Consider the following 15569-nt stretch of genomic DNA (forward strand, 5'->3'; position numbering starts at 1 on the left):
TATCTATGTATAAGTAAATGGGAATTGTGTGTTCACCTAAGGGAAAACTTGAGCTTTATTGAGTGAAACCGTGTCTGAAATTAGCGACATTAGTGGCTGTCAATAATATAATATGGTGGTATTTTTTTTTTGTTATGGATTTTTATTAAACATAACTTTCTGACAATAACTTAGAAAGATTTAAATTTAAAAAAAAGAACTATATACAAAAATTAAAATTAAAATAAAACTAACCTACTTACAAATATGGTGGTTATATATGTAACATCATTATTATGTATGGTAAAAGAAGCTTCAACCCGCAGCTTCGTTTGCATTAAAAGCAACTTCATCATCATCATTACCTCAGTCTAAATACGTCCCATAGCTGGGAACAGGCCTTCTATTAGAATAAGAGGGCTTGGGCCGTAGTTCCACGCGGGCCTAGTGCGGGTCGGGAACATCACACACCGTATTGAATTACTTCACAAGTTTAAACAGGCTTTCCCAATCCTTCACCGTAAAGCTCGCGGTAAATTTGGAATGAAATTTCGCACATTAATTAGAAAAACTCAGAGATGCGAGCCGGGTTTGAACCCACGAACGATCCTATAGAGAGGCCATTGGTCACACCACTCAGCTACTATTACTTGCCGCTTCTGTCGCATGCTACTCGCATCTAATTTACGCCAGCATGCTGCTGGATACCATTTGCTTATCGTCTAGGTTGTGTTCACGAAAAACATCCACAATATTAAATATAATGACTGGATAACTCACGTCTTAAATCGAGTTTACCCGAAACATGTCGAGCTAAACTCGATTTAAGACGTGAGTTATCCGGGTCATTATATTTAATATGAGTGAGTCTCACGGTAGTTTAATGTTCAAACATCCACAATCTTAGAGTTCGGTATGAAAAAAGGTTGCGGTATTTTTTTTAAAGCACAACGTTCGTTTGAACAATGCCATCTGTTGATTGCAGGTGAAGTTATTGCAGGTAAGTTTTATGTAGGTATTTTACGTTTAGGTTAGTTTTATTTTAATTGATATGAGAATTCTCTTTATTAAAAACAAATATAATAAAACATAATTAAAGTATAGGTAGAAAATTTGGCCTAAATCGCCGTCAATGGGCAAGGTGCCCAGAAGGCTGGCCGTATTTCCTCGTTGTACTCGTATAGCGATACTTATACGCTGTGCGAAATAGTGGCCAGCCCTCTGGTCGCCCGAGGCCTCTATTAGGCGCGTCGATATGTATTCTTTTCTGTTCAATGTAAATAGGAGATTAAAAAATAAATTTAATACATCTTATCATCTTGAGAAGCAAAGTACTTACCTACGTTCTTGGACACCGCCCTCTGTTCTAGTTTTATTTGTATAAAAATATAATTCCATAACAAAACATTACCAGAACAATTAGTTTGTACTCAATCGAGTATTTTGACGAAGATTTTTTAAATGAAAATTAAATATTGAAATCAATTATTAGACGTCTAGTTAAAAGACACGGATTATAGATAAATGTGTTATTGATTCGATCCAGTGAGTATACAATAATTTTGATGAAATCGGTTTGTTTACACTTTCCATAAATTGGATTGACATAACGTATACACGGCCACATGAAATTTACCTAACATATCCGAATCCTTCACAAATTTACTCTAATCTCCTAACGTTGGCGGTACCTAGTTGAATCTAGAAAATCATTATATCTAGACTCGCTAGACCACCTATAATTAGGTACCTCTAATAATAAAGGGGAAAACTTTATATCTTGGAATAATCTTCGTAGATATGTTCCAGTTTAAATCTGGTTAGAGACTAAAAACCTCAGACTCGCCCATACAGACTCGTTTGATACTTGAAAATTATAATAATTCTGTGCAATAATTTCAATACTTTATTTGACCATGTTATTCATCATCATATCAGCCGTAGGACGTCCACTGTTGGACATAGGCTTCCCCCATATACCTCCAATCGCTTCGGTTGGAAGCGGCTTGCGTCCACCGTGCATCTTTTTATCAGGTCGCCTGGCCATCTCGTTGGTGGACATCCTACGCTCGCCAAACCGCGGTCTCCATTCAAGGTATATTTTATTTTTTACTAAATAAATAAAATTTATTTGTTAAATACAATCATATTTGTAATTCTAAGACAAATTAATAACTAAAATAAAAAAAACTCAGGAAAATGCAGTTCCCGCGAGACGCATATGACTATCAAGTTGCTAGCTAAATAGAAAATAAAGTTTTGTGCTTTGATTTCCCGATTTTTTCTTATTCTATTTTAGAACTGTATTCTTAATTTTACGTATACCTTTTAAATTGCTTCGAGTGTTTGAAATAACATTGAAAGTAAGTACTTTACTTAATAGGAGTACCGTAAAGTTGTATCATCAATTCGCGTCATGCGACAAAGTTTGCGAAGCCGAAGCGTTCGGAGCTGGCTGTTGGAATAATATTGAAAAGTCGAATATTATTAAGGTGTGTTTTCAATGAGGCGGACCAGAGACAAGCCAATCCACCAATCACATTACTAGAAATCACTTAGTAAAAAAAAAAACATTTATTCAATTGAAAATACAAACTGAAATATAGATGCACAGAAAAACCAGAAAAATAAGACCATCACTGGGAATCGAACCCAGGTCCTCGGTATTCCAGTTGACCATCAGTGGTCAACAGTTGACCATCAGTGGTCAACAGTTGACCATCAGTGGTGTAGCGGTATAGCACGCGGCACGGAATACCGAGGACCTGGGTTCGATTCCCAGTGATGGTCTTATTTTTCTGGTTTTTCTGTGCATCTATATTTCAGTTTGTATTTTCAATTTAGGTTTTACGGGATGACCGTAAAAGTAAAAATTTGGAATTGAAATAAAAAATACAAAAAGATTCCAAAAAAAAAAACAATCTTAATTTATTCAATTTCAATTTCTGGAGGGTACATTACCGCTGATGCCTCTTTATAAGTATAAAAAAATACCTATGATAAGAGACACCGTTCCTCTGTAAGCAGGTATTTACTTTGTATACTGGAAAATTTCATGCAAAATAGTAATACATGCAGAAAAAAACATGTGGAATTTGAGTAAATTTTTAATTTTTTTACCTTTTCATTGTAATATTGTGTATTTAAAGGTTTAAAGGAACAGAAATATCTGATGAGCTAAGAGCGCAATACATCATTCTGTACTTATATATAGACAAAAATATATAATTATATTTATTTTTCCAACTCAATCTATTACGAGGCGCCGCTCGCGTTAATTACAAAACTGGTTATTGGCAATTAATAACTTATTGCATGGATTATGGTTCAAAAACGATGAATTTTGATTGCTGAACGTACCACAATTAAGTACAAACAAACGTCACAAAGTAGTAATGAAATTACAAAAGAAATGCGCGTATGTGTGTACCTAGGTAGGTATTAATATCAGTAGAAGCCTGTGGTAGAAGCGAAAAACTGGCGACATCTATTGTGGAAGGAAATACACACGAATCTTTTATCGTGTCGGCTTCGCACATGTAAATCATTAGATCTAGCAGTTGTATTGAGACTCGTAAACTGGAAACTCTCAAAAATACTTTGTGGAGTTCATTGACGTTGCATTAAAAATACTCGCGGCAAATTCCACGACTCCAATCGTTGAAAGGACAAAAAGGAACTTTTGTGATATTTCAGACATCCAGCTATCTACATATCAATTTTTAACGTGAAAGAGTACTCTCAAACTTTCGCATTTAAAATATTAGTAGGATAGTACTCATTGCTCATTTATAAGCTCTATACGTAGTTGAAATCCACATCTTGCCTCATTGTTATGTGATATATAGTAAGCCGATTTTACCCGTCTCCGCTCCACTTCGCTTTGACAGAAGCGCACCCTTAGAATTGGTTCCTGGAAAATTATAGTGTTAATTCGCCGGAGGGCGCTACAGATGCTATTTTCTAACGTAACGTATTTTTCCCGAATGCGTTTACACCCTTGTGGTTTTTACAATTTTTTTTTAATTAATGTTTTAATTTTATTTATTTTTTTGTTTCTGACAGCACAGTTTTGAGACTTAATAATACTTAACAATATTATTGCATAGGAATAATGTAAGGTGACAATCTATTCAAGGTGCTAAACTCTTAAAAGAGGAAACGAAGCAGGCAGTTTTTGTCTCACTTTGACAGTTTTCTCAGTTGGTTGACAAAACTAGTAAAGTAGGTTACGTGGTGGAGGTGGATGCGAATATGGAACGGCCGGAAATAGTGTTTTATAATGAAGGTGTTTTCATTGTAGTCACTTTGTGTAATATCAACACTGTATATTTCTAAGTCAGGAAAGTTAATAATGCTAATTGTGAAAGAAACTGGTCCATTGTTTCTATGTACTTTAAAATTAACAGTTTAGGAAGAACTTTTTTTAAGTACATTAATAATTCAGGTAAAAACTTTATTTTCAGTTATGTGAATTTGAGCAAAAGTAGTAGACCGTTAACTGAAATTCAGGAAACTATTGAAGCGATCTAAGTTTCTGGATATCTTCTATAAAACTATTCAGAATTTCGCGAATTGAGTAATTGCCTTTTACTATTTTCCTTGTCTTTTGACTTTACTTAGCACTTTTTTGTAATATTTTTGTACCTACTTCCTTTTTGTGCAATAAAGCGTATAAGTATTTTTGATTTATTTAAGGTCCTGTAAAACACAAGAAATAATTTTTATGACTAAGTAATTTATAAAAAAACTTACCTGCCGCCGACGGCGCTCCACATCTCAAAGATTTTTTTATTTACAGCGACGTAAAATATTATTTAATTAAGAATTGGATACATTTATTTAAAGAAGTAGTCAACAGGTAACACAGATACGAGTATTCGTTAACAGTTTTAAATATTTCAAAAGTTACAACAAGTTATTTTTGAATACTTTAAAAGGGCGCGACTCTGCAACAATCGTTCGTAACAACAATAACACCGACAGGAAGACGAAAACAAGCGTATTTAGGAGGTAGTGACCGAACAATAAGGCTGATGAGGAGCGAAGCATCACAATAGCAACCTTAGAGGTTACATATAAAAAAACAAAAGAGATACGGGAGAAAACGGTTGACGCGACGTGATAACGCGTTTGACTTGAGCGAGGTTTGAAAATGGGACGTCTTAGAGATTCAACAAGTGGTTTGCGGGCGCTAGCAGCGCGGCCGGCTCGCAAGACCTCGCGGCGGGAACGCTCGCCCGCCAATGTCCCGGCCTAGCGTCCCGCTCGCCATCTGCGCCTGTGTGCGCCCCCTCATACAACCTTCATTGTTTGAAGCGTGCTGGTGTGTAATGTAAGCTCGTAGATACACGTCTCGGGGTAAGCGTGTGTGCGGCGTGACGCGAACGGGTCTGGCGCACAGGTGAGCCCGGGCCGAGCCCAGCCTCGTCCCTATCTATACCGCTTACAATGAGACGCTCGCTGTAGCTACGTAAACTAGCTGCGTGCTACATTAGCAGACGCATGTACGCCCTTTGTTCACGCTGCAGGCTCGTATACCCATATATATTTCGTAGCGATTGTTCTTCAGCCTAAAAAGGTCGGCGTGCCTCGCACTTGTGGAGTGCCCGCGCGAAAGTTTCGCATACCTTACCCGCTCTGTCTGTGTATATTTATTCTGTTTGCTTCTCAGTCCCGAATTTTGCGCATAGTTCACATGCCGAAGGAGCAGATGATTTTATATTAAATTGGCTTGTTTAGCGCGGGTTAATTACGTTATTGCATACCTTGTCAGGCAACGTTTCGCTTTATCGGCCTAATGAAATACGGTAAGACTAATGAGCCATCATTATGTGTGTAGCGGTCTAGATAATTGATTTAACTTGGAATGTTACAGATATTTTACGCATATTAGCTACAGTGTAATAATAAATTTCGGATGAAAAAATGATGAATTGGATTTTTTTGCCTCCGGGACACGTCATTTGTCACTGAGCTAAAATTAACGCACTGAGTTTTGTATTTTAGAATATTGTTTCCTTATCTTTTTGGAAGAGTGTAACTACGAGTACAATGTGAATGACAAAATAAAAATATTATTGTACTATTACGTTACGTTTTACATTGCTACTAGTTTGTACCCGAGGCTTCGCTCGCGTAAACCACTAGATTTGGCGGTTACATCTAAATTCCGGGATTGTGAAAAATTCCTTTGAAAATTCCCAAAACTTACGTCGTAAATTTAGTCAACATTGCGAAAAAAGCGAACCGCACCAGATTTCATGTCTCTAATCGTAGGGGTTGAAATTTTGGGTTTTTTGGGAAAAATAATGTGTTTATGTGATTAGTGGATCAATAAACAAATTAAACTATACCAACAACGCCGACGAAATGGCAAAAATTAAAAAAAAATGTGTGCTGTAGTGTAGTTTTTTAAACATAGGTACCTACCTAAACTTGGCAGATTCCGTAGAAAATAAAAAATACCTCTGGTGTTGCAGATGTTTATGGGCGGTGGAGATCTCTTACTATCAGGAGACCCACTTGCTCGTTTGCCATTTAGTCGAATAAAACAAAAACTTAGAAAAGTATTACCTATACTTGATTTTTTCGTAACGACTACGGAACTCTGTCTTGGGCGTGTCCGACACGCTCTTAGTCGTTTTTTTGTGCTGCCAAAGAAACTAGCGCGCATAATCCATCGTGATCACCTTTAATCTCCCAGCATCAAAACCCAGACGCATACATACATACATACAACATCCATTACTTTGGTTAGACTGAAGAATTTAAGGGTAGATGTTAAAGGTGATTCACTGTCTACATCCCCTAACAAATATACCTCATATTGATTAATGTTGATACATTTTATTTATACTAACCATTCAGAACTCGATAGCTTGCACACTGCAACTTCCAAGCGTGTAGGCCTACGAGCGACCGCCTGCTACGGAAGCTACGAGCTACGAATTTCGTAGACGCTCTACGCTTTGGTTACCTATAAACTGGGTAAATTGATATCGAATGACTAAGCTGAATAGACGTGGTCATAACATGTTTAAAGCCAGGTTTGGTAAATCCGGGGTTTTTCCCTTATTTTGTGGGGATTCGTGGAATTGGATTTTGAAATATTTAAGGAAGTCACCGGAGCGGAGGAGTAGCTCTGCTTATTTTGGGACAAGGTGAATTGGTGCAAGTATCTCGTGATATTTATTCATTTTAAAAAACATTGTTCCTTATAATAAGCCTATCGATTTATTATGCCACGAAAGTACAGGCTGTATTTTTTTTTATTTTAATCGGTTATGTATTTTCAAACATTTATAAAAACCGTTTTTTTTTTAAACAAACAAAGCTTCCTTTCCTAATTGATGCTTAATTTACCTATATGTTCCCTTCAAATCCCTTCACCCGGCTATAAAAAATTCCAATTTGTATATTGTAACACCAAGCCAATTGTAAAATGCATGGCTATAAAGCGACAAGGTACAAAGCTAAGCAGCTGTCTTTGACGTGTACTAAGCAATCTAAAAATCTTTTATCGATTAAATAAATTTACCTACTCGCAAAAATATAGCAAAAAATATCTGACTTTATTGTAAATGACCTAAAAAGACTAATGTAAAGAAATTTAGTGTGACTAAAGTGTAATAAAAATAATGAAATTCCATTTATTATTAAGTAATATATCCCTTTGAGTTAAATTATGTGACATTTACCTTAAGGTTTTATTCCAAGAATTAGCTCTAGCGATTAAATTTCTGTTATAATAAAACGGGCGTCTGGCCTGGCGCAGTGTAGGGTTCCGTACTAGTACCTACTGCTTTCTTATGACAAAAGGCGGTCTTTCGAGAAAAAAATCGCCAAATCATTTTTATACCATTGTCTACCTTAAGAGTATCACGAGTAAATGGTATAGCTGAAAAGTTTTTTTTTTTTAGATTCCACCTTTTGCCGTAAGAGAGCAGTATAAGCGGTAAAGACACAATAATAAGTTTTATTCGATTACTATTTGTTAATTTTTAAGCCTACTGAGCTGCGACAGTTTTCCTTTTAATTTTGTTAATATAACTCTTTTATATATGTTTTTTTCGTTTTGAAGCCCATAGTTTAACTAGTATAGACTAGAGGTGAACACTTGATTGTATATTTTGTACTACTGTAAAGCTTAACTTTTTGCAAACAGATACGCCTAAATAGAAAACTGCTGAGCTGGCAACGTTGCATTTTTGTTAGTTTTTCTCGATTATATCATAAAAATTGAATGAAAATTAAAAATGTGGTCTGATAGAACTCTTCTTAATATAATTATAAGTTAGTGTTTACTCCAATAATTATTCATGATAGACTTTTTATATTCTCTAAAAACGAATTAATGTTTATTAACTGTTTTAATGAAAATAAAAGTCTATAACGAATAATTATCGGAGTAAACGCATTAACTTATATATTAAGAAGAGTTCTATCACACCACATTTTTAATTTTCATTCAATTTTTATGGAATAATCGAGAAAAACTAACAAAAATGCAAATGCAACGTTGCCAGCTCAGCAGGTATAAACGCTCTTAATAGACCTAGCTTTTGCCTTCTAGCTTGGACGGATGGACCAACAAATGGATATTTCTCTCAGTTAGAGCGACATTCGGCGTCCTCTGACGAAGTCTGCTGAAAATTATGAAAATAGCTCACCAGGGAGGGTTAAGTATATTTTATTGTAATAATGCTAATATTCATATACATGAATATTAGCATGTACTCGTATACACGAGTACTAATATAGTAAGTATACCGTGTAGTGCCTGTAATACGGGCAAATAAGATCAACCGGGGCTATGTCGTATACGGGGCTAATGCGTCCATTCCAATTATCATAAAAAAACAATACATCCTTTAAAACTACTCACGCCATTTTTTAAAAAGCGTTGACACTAAAAGTACAAAAAATGATCGCTAGATGTCGTGGCCGAGCTCTTTTTTTAAAGTAATCCGCCAACGAGGTCAATTAGACGCTATAGCCCCAAATATTTTTGTTCAACTAATTACCCTAAACTAAGGCTAGAATTTAGCGTACAACATAATAATTAACTTTATCATGTGTGCTTATATAAAATTATCTTGACTAAAATCATTCCGATTAATCCGATCACATAATACCAGTAAAAAACGCTTTCACCCTACCTGTCTTAAAACCCCAACTTTTACAGAAACGTAATTTACACGTAGAAGTTATTAAAAATGCCATAAAATGGCACTAAAATATGAAATTAGATCAAATATGCTAGCTTGTATCATAAGTTATAGCTTTTAAGGATACATAATGTGTTTGTTATAATCTGATAAATATGCGCCGCTGTTTAAAGTATTGTGACGCATTAGCCCCGGTTGACCTTAATTTAAACGTAGACTTAAAAATAATTCGTTTTTTCATTTTTATTACACTTTAAAGTTTATTCGATGAAGGAATATAAAGCAAAATGTTTGATATTTGTATCGTGATGGCGACGTCAGTTGGGTTCTAGGATGGCGTACATTGAATTTACGATTAAGTTTGTTAGAAAAAAACAAAAGTTAAGTTTTGATTTTAATTAAGTGGGACCATGATGATCCAATTACCGGTGATCTATAGAGCCTCTGTTTTTAATATTATCCCCGGTTCTGGGCCACACATTGTATGTAAACACTAATGTTGTCTGATTAAACAAATTATTTAGACAATTTTTTAATTTGTATTAAATTTTTCTATAGAACAGTATAAGAATATTTACAACATTAAGTAGTAAACGTATTCCATAATGATTTAGGTAAAGTCAGAGGAATGAAGAAAAAAATACGTATTTGTATAAAAGCTAACCGTCGGAGACACGACTACGGAACCCTGAACTGAAAATAAATACAAGGACAAGCGTAGGCGCGCCTACGTGGATATCAGAGTACAAAGCTTGAATGCAAAAATATATACCCATTTCAGTTAAGGCTGCGCCAAGCGTAGGTAGGTACGACGCCACGCATGCAATGATTTGGTTGTCGTATAGTAACTATAAGGTACCTCGCGCACTAGACGGCCTCAACCACAACCAGTGGCCGTCGCAACGATCAGATTAACTAAAGAAGCGGCCAGTTGGCCGTTGCGGCCAAATGCGCGGCGTTCATGTGGTTACTTTAGTTAATTTGGTTATTGTGGCCACTGATCATGGTCTTGGCCGTCTAGTGTGGGAGTTGCCTTACTTCTTTTCTTTACAGAATTAGTAACATTACTCGGGCTCACCTCAAAAAAACTTAAACATCATGATCATACGTCCCACTGCTGGGCACAGGCCTCCTCTCAGCACAAGAGGGCTTGGGCCATAGTTCCCACGCGGGCCCAGTGTGGATTGGGAACTTCGCAAGCACCATTGAATCACTTTGCAGGTTTGTGCAGGTTTCCTCACGATGTTTTCCTTCACCGCAAAGCTCGTGGTAAATTTCAAATGTAATTCCGCACATGAATTTCGAAAACTCAGAGGTGCGAGCCGGGGTTCGAACCCACGACCCTCTGCTTGAGATGCGATAGGTGAAACCACTAGCCACCAAGGCTTACAAAAAAAAAAACATAATCATAACTGCTGAAATATTCCGAAGTCATTCTAAAACACCATGTTTAAAGATGACGCACAAAACCACCAAGTTTACCAGGCGTACCTATTATTTTTTGTAATAATAATATGGTTACCTTTAGTGGCTCTATTTTTTTGGGTTCCGTAGTCAACTAGGAACCCTTACAGTTTCGCCACGTCTCTCCGTCTCTCTTTCTGTGTGTCTGTCTGTCCGCGGCTAAGATAAGAGACCGTTAGTACTATAAAGCTGTAATTTTCGCGCCGACAAAGAGGTAAAATTTAAAAAAAAAATTTTTTAGGGTACCTCCCACGGCTTTCATAGACTTAAAGTGGGGGTGATTTTTATCTCGACTAACCCTATAGTGTGGGGTATCGTTGGATAGGTATTTTAAAACCAATTATATAACTAATTATATATATAGCGTATTTTATACGCAATTTACCGGGATTGAGACTATCCTGTCCCCCTGTTTCACCATGCATTGATTTATTTTAACTGACAGATAAATGTGATGCCATCTCTGTTTGTTTTGTTCGAATAGATGGAGACGGCATCACATTTATCCATTAATCAATGGGTGGTGAAACAGCCTTTGTATCATTTTCAGGTTCTCAAAGTATCTTTGCACCAAATTTCATTGCAGTCTATTAAGTTTGAGTAGGTACTTTAATTTTAGTAAAGCTATATAATTTTAGTAAAGACAGTTTTTTTTTTACAATTGGTCGTATTTACCCTGGATGTCGAATATCAAGTCGCTAATTACTGCTTCGCGTTTATAATTAAGCCATCGTAATGGACGGGCGCTGTTTGACTTGCCTTTTGTAAACTTTAATCACCTTTATGTACAAGTATTTGCGACTAAGAAAGGAAATTCAGTTAATAATTGTGTCCAGCCTACATACGTCGCACTCTTGGGCACAAGGTCTCTTCTGGTGTTGCAGGTGTCCATGGGCAACGGTAATCGCTTACCGTTAGGTGATCCGTTTGCTCGTTTGTCCCCTATTCCATAAAAAAATAACAAACCTTGAGATGCTGTTGTAGTTCCTGGTAGGTATTTACTTAGTAGATATGCATCACCGAAATGAGGTGACATTTTCTATCTAATGCATAATCTATTTACAGCTCTCAAGGGCCCGGCCACATGTCCACGTTACGGCGTCGTCAAAGTAAAACGGCACGGCGCCCGACGCATCACGGTGCCGCGCGGTGCACGTTATAGTACGGCGTCTTCAACGTGCAACGGCGCCCGTCATGATTATCCGGTTTTTAATTTTTCACTTCTTAGAAATTAAAAAACCGGCCAAGAGCGTGTAGGGTTCCGTAGCCATTACGAAAAAATCAAATAATACTTTTCTAAGGCTTTCGTATTGTGTATGGAATCTTCCAAGTTTTGGTAAATTTTATAGCTTAGGCTGCTATTTACTCTTAAAGTACTACTAATTCTCAAGCAATCTTAGCCACTATAATTTTCCTTGTAAATTTGATATACTTACTACCATTTTGATTTTTTAAATTTTTCCACCCAACAGTTTAGATTTTAGAAGGGGGACGCTCAATTTTAATGAAAATTTGCACTTTAAAGTCGAATATTTCGCAAAAAGATCACTGAATAGAAAAATTGTCGTAGCAACCCCAATGGTAAAAGTAAAAGTAAAAGACCTACGATACCCCACACTATAGGGTTAGTCGAGAAAAAAAAATCACCCCACTTTAAGTCTATGGGTGGTACCCTAAAAAAATTTTTTTTAAATTTTTTTATTATACACTGTAGTGGTGGTAGGTATAATTAATTATAAAACGATTTTGTTTAAATTTTGCACACATTTTTGAAATACTTAACATTATCTAGTCATTGAACGAAGGTTTTTTTTTATTACAACTATTTTTTTCGAGCAATACGGCGAAAATTTGACCTAAAAATGTGTTTGTTTTTGTTCAGTCTGTCAAAATTCATTTTTTTTCCTTCGTCCAATAACGAGATTTATCCATGTAGGTACTAACGAAATAGTTTTGGTTTTCTGATTTTAGATGAACCAATAATGAGTTATGCTGTCCACGGCAAGAGCGTTTTTTTATGAGACGTCAAGGGAGATGAGGTAACAACGACTGAGTTTTCGGAATTTTTAAATAAAAATTGCACAAAATAATGTTAAAATACGTATCTTTGATAAGCTGAATTATTTAAATTAAATATATGATTGTATATATTTAAAAAAAAATAGTAAAAATACCCTCTTTTTGAACCTCTGAAACCCACCTAACCCCTTAAGTGCTAAAAGATTATGAACAGTGCAACGATAGTGCATCTCAACGGGTTGATTAACGAGTTTTGTAATTAATGGCAATACGCATCCGCATCTGTGTTCGCTAGCTTGCGACTATACGGTATTTGACAACTTCTGATTTTGCCATATCTTAATATTATTATGAAAATATAGATATACAGATAGTGTTTAGCGAAGATAAAATTTAAATCGGTTGACAATTGGATTTATAGTGTTTTTTTTGAAAAATCTATATACCTGTCTCTTTCTCAAACGCTTTTCTCTATGCTATGCAGCAAGTATGGCGGTACTGGCGTGTGACGTCACATGCCAGTATGTCTTTCTCTATCTAATATTGAATTTCAAACCTTTATGACTTTTTTATTTGTAAAGGTAGCTTTCACATTGATTTTCCATTCGATAAGAGGCATTGTGTACTTTTAATTTATAAAACATATACAAAATAGTCAAATACCGTATTGGGCATAACGGTTCGCATCGCGCCATAAACAGATATGAATCTCGGATTGTTTTATATTTTCCTATCCTTGCTCTAATATAATTTTCAAAAATAAGGTCTCTAATAATCAACGACAATTCAAAATTGTCAGAGACATTTCCCAAAACTACACCCGCGCGAAGCTGGAGCGCGTCGCCTGTGAAAAATTATGTAACTGATGGTGAACACCTCATTCAAATCTTTTCTATGTTCAGAAAAAAAAACTCATGTGCGGAATTACATTTAAAATTTACCACGAGCTTTGCGGTGAAGGAAAATATCTTGAGGAAACCTGCACAAACCTGCGAAGCAATTCAATGGTGCGTGTGAAATTTCCGATCCGCACTGGGCCCGCGTGGGAACTATGGCCCAAGCCCTCTTGTTCTGAAAGGAGGCCTGTGCCCAGCAGTGGGACGTATATAGGCTGGGATGGAATACTAACCGAATACATTAAGCCCGGAATACACATGCCTGTAAAACAGATCAGATATTTTGTACGGAATATTCCAAGTTTAGGTATATTTTATACCTTAGGCTGCTATTTACTCTTAAACTACTAATAATTCTCAAGACAATTATCCGTTATAGTTTTCCTTGTAAGTTTGATATACGTACTACCGTCCTGAATTTTTTCAATTTTTTCCACCCACCCGTTTAGATTTTAGAGGGGGGACGCTCGATTTTATGAAAATTTGCACTTTAAAGTTGACTATTTTGCAAACAAATCACTAAATCGAAAAATCGTTATAGCAATCCCCTAATGCCTTTAAAATACCTATCCAACAATACGCCACACAACAAGGTTTGATGAGAAAAAAAAATTCACCCCCACTTTACGTCTATGGGAGGTACCATAATGTTTTTTGAATTTTTTATTGTACTATTTTGGCGGCGTTGTTTTCATATATATTAGTGCAAAATTATAGCTTTCTAGAATAGATAGTCCCTGAGCAAAGCCGCGGACGGATAGACAGACAGACAGACATGGCCAAACTATAAGGGTTCCGTTTTTGCCATTTTGGCTACGGAACCCTAAAAATTGCTTATTTAAAAATACAAAGTACTACAACTTCCTTTGAATTAAAATATACACGTGGCTGCTTGACATTGCCACTGCCCGTGTTCATCGAATCATTTATTTATTGAAGCAAGACTAACAAACCGAGTGAAGAGAGTGCTTCACTGAGTTAACAATAGCTTTATTCAACTAGACAAATCATTGGACTTTAAAAAACATACTGTTCTGTGATAATAATGTCACGCAAATGGAAATCTTAAATGACCCAGATATCGCACGTCCTTAATCGAGTTTAGTTCGGCATGTTTCGGGCTAATCCGTAGCCCTTCTTAGGAGCAACGCGACTCGGCGGCTGCTGCGACACGCGCACTGCGCGCCTCCCTCAGATCAAATGTCGTTAGATGGTAATGAGACAAATATCTGCATTTACACAATTTTCCTACAACAGCACGAAAATTATATTTTCTAACTCTAGGGCACTGGATTACTCACCTACCTATATCTCGAGGCCAATAGGGTAGTGGTTTAAACTAATGTTCTTTCAAGCAGAGGACCGTGGGTTTGAAATTGGACTTCGAGCTCTGGAACTTGTCAATTTTCTAGGAGATTTTCGGTGAAGAAATTACCTATACATTTACAGGAAACCTGCTTACACCTGCGAATCAATGGTTTATTTTATTAAGTTACTAATTCGCACAGTGTTCGCGTGGAAACTACATTCTACGTCCTCTCAATCTGAGAAGAAGCTTGTGCCCAGTAGTGGGACGTATATGGTGATGATTGAGTAGGAGGGTTACCAGTCGTGTTTTAGACCTATGGCCGGCAACGCACCCTTCGTTATAGGTCCCCATGGGTGACGGCGATTGCTTTGTAGCGACTCCTAGCGCCATCTAGTGAACAACGATAGAAACTCCGACCATGTTCTACATCGCGCTATCGAAGTTTCTCAACGCGGTCGCATATATACAAGTTCCGACGCTCTTCCTTCGGACTTCGGTCCCCAGGCATAACAACTGCCTGGAGAGAGATCTCTCTATTGGAGCCTCTCCCCACATTGGTGACCCCGACAATGGACGATAAAAACAGCCTTCGAAGACATCCAAGACGAAGACGCAGTCTCACAGCAGGCCAGACTAACCACACCGTGCACCACTAGCATGTAACTACATATGCCTGGTGTCAACAGTGCAATGTGACAACCTCAACTCCACGCAGCTCACCGCAGCTCACGC

This window comes from Choristoneura fumiferana, chromosome 7 (assembly GCF_025370935.1).
Source record: "Choristoneura fumiferana chromosome 7, NRCan_CFum_1, whole genome shotgun sequence".
In the NCBI taxonomy this organism is placed as follows: Eukaryota; Metazoa; Arthropoda; class Insecta; order Lepidoptera; family Tortricidae; genus Choristoneura; species Choristoneura fumiferana.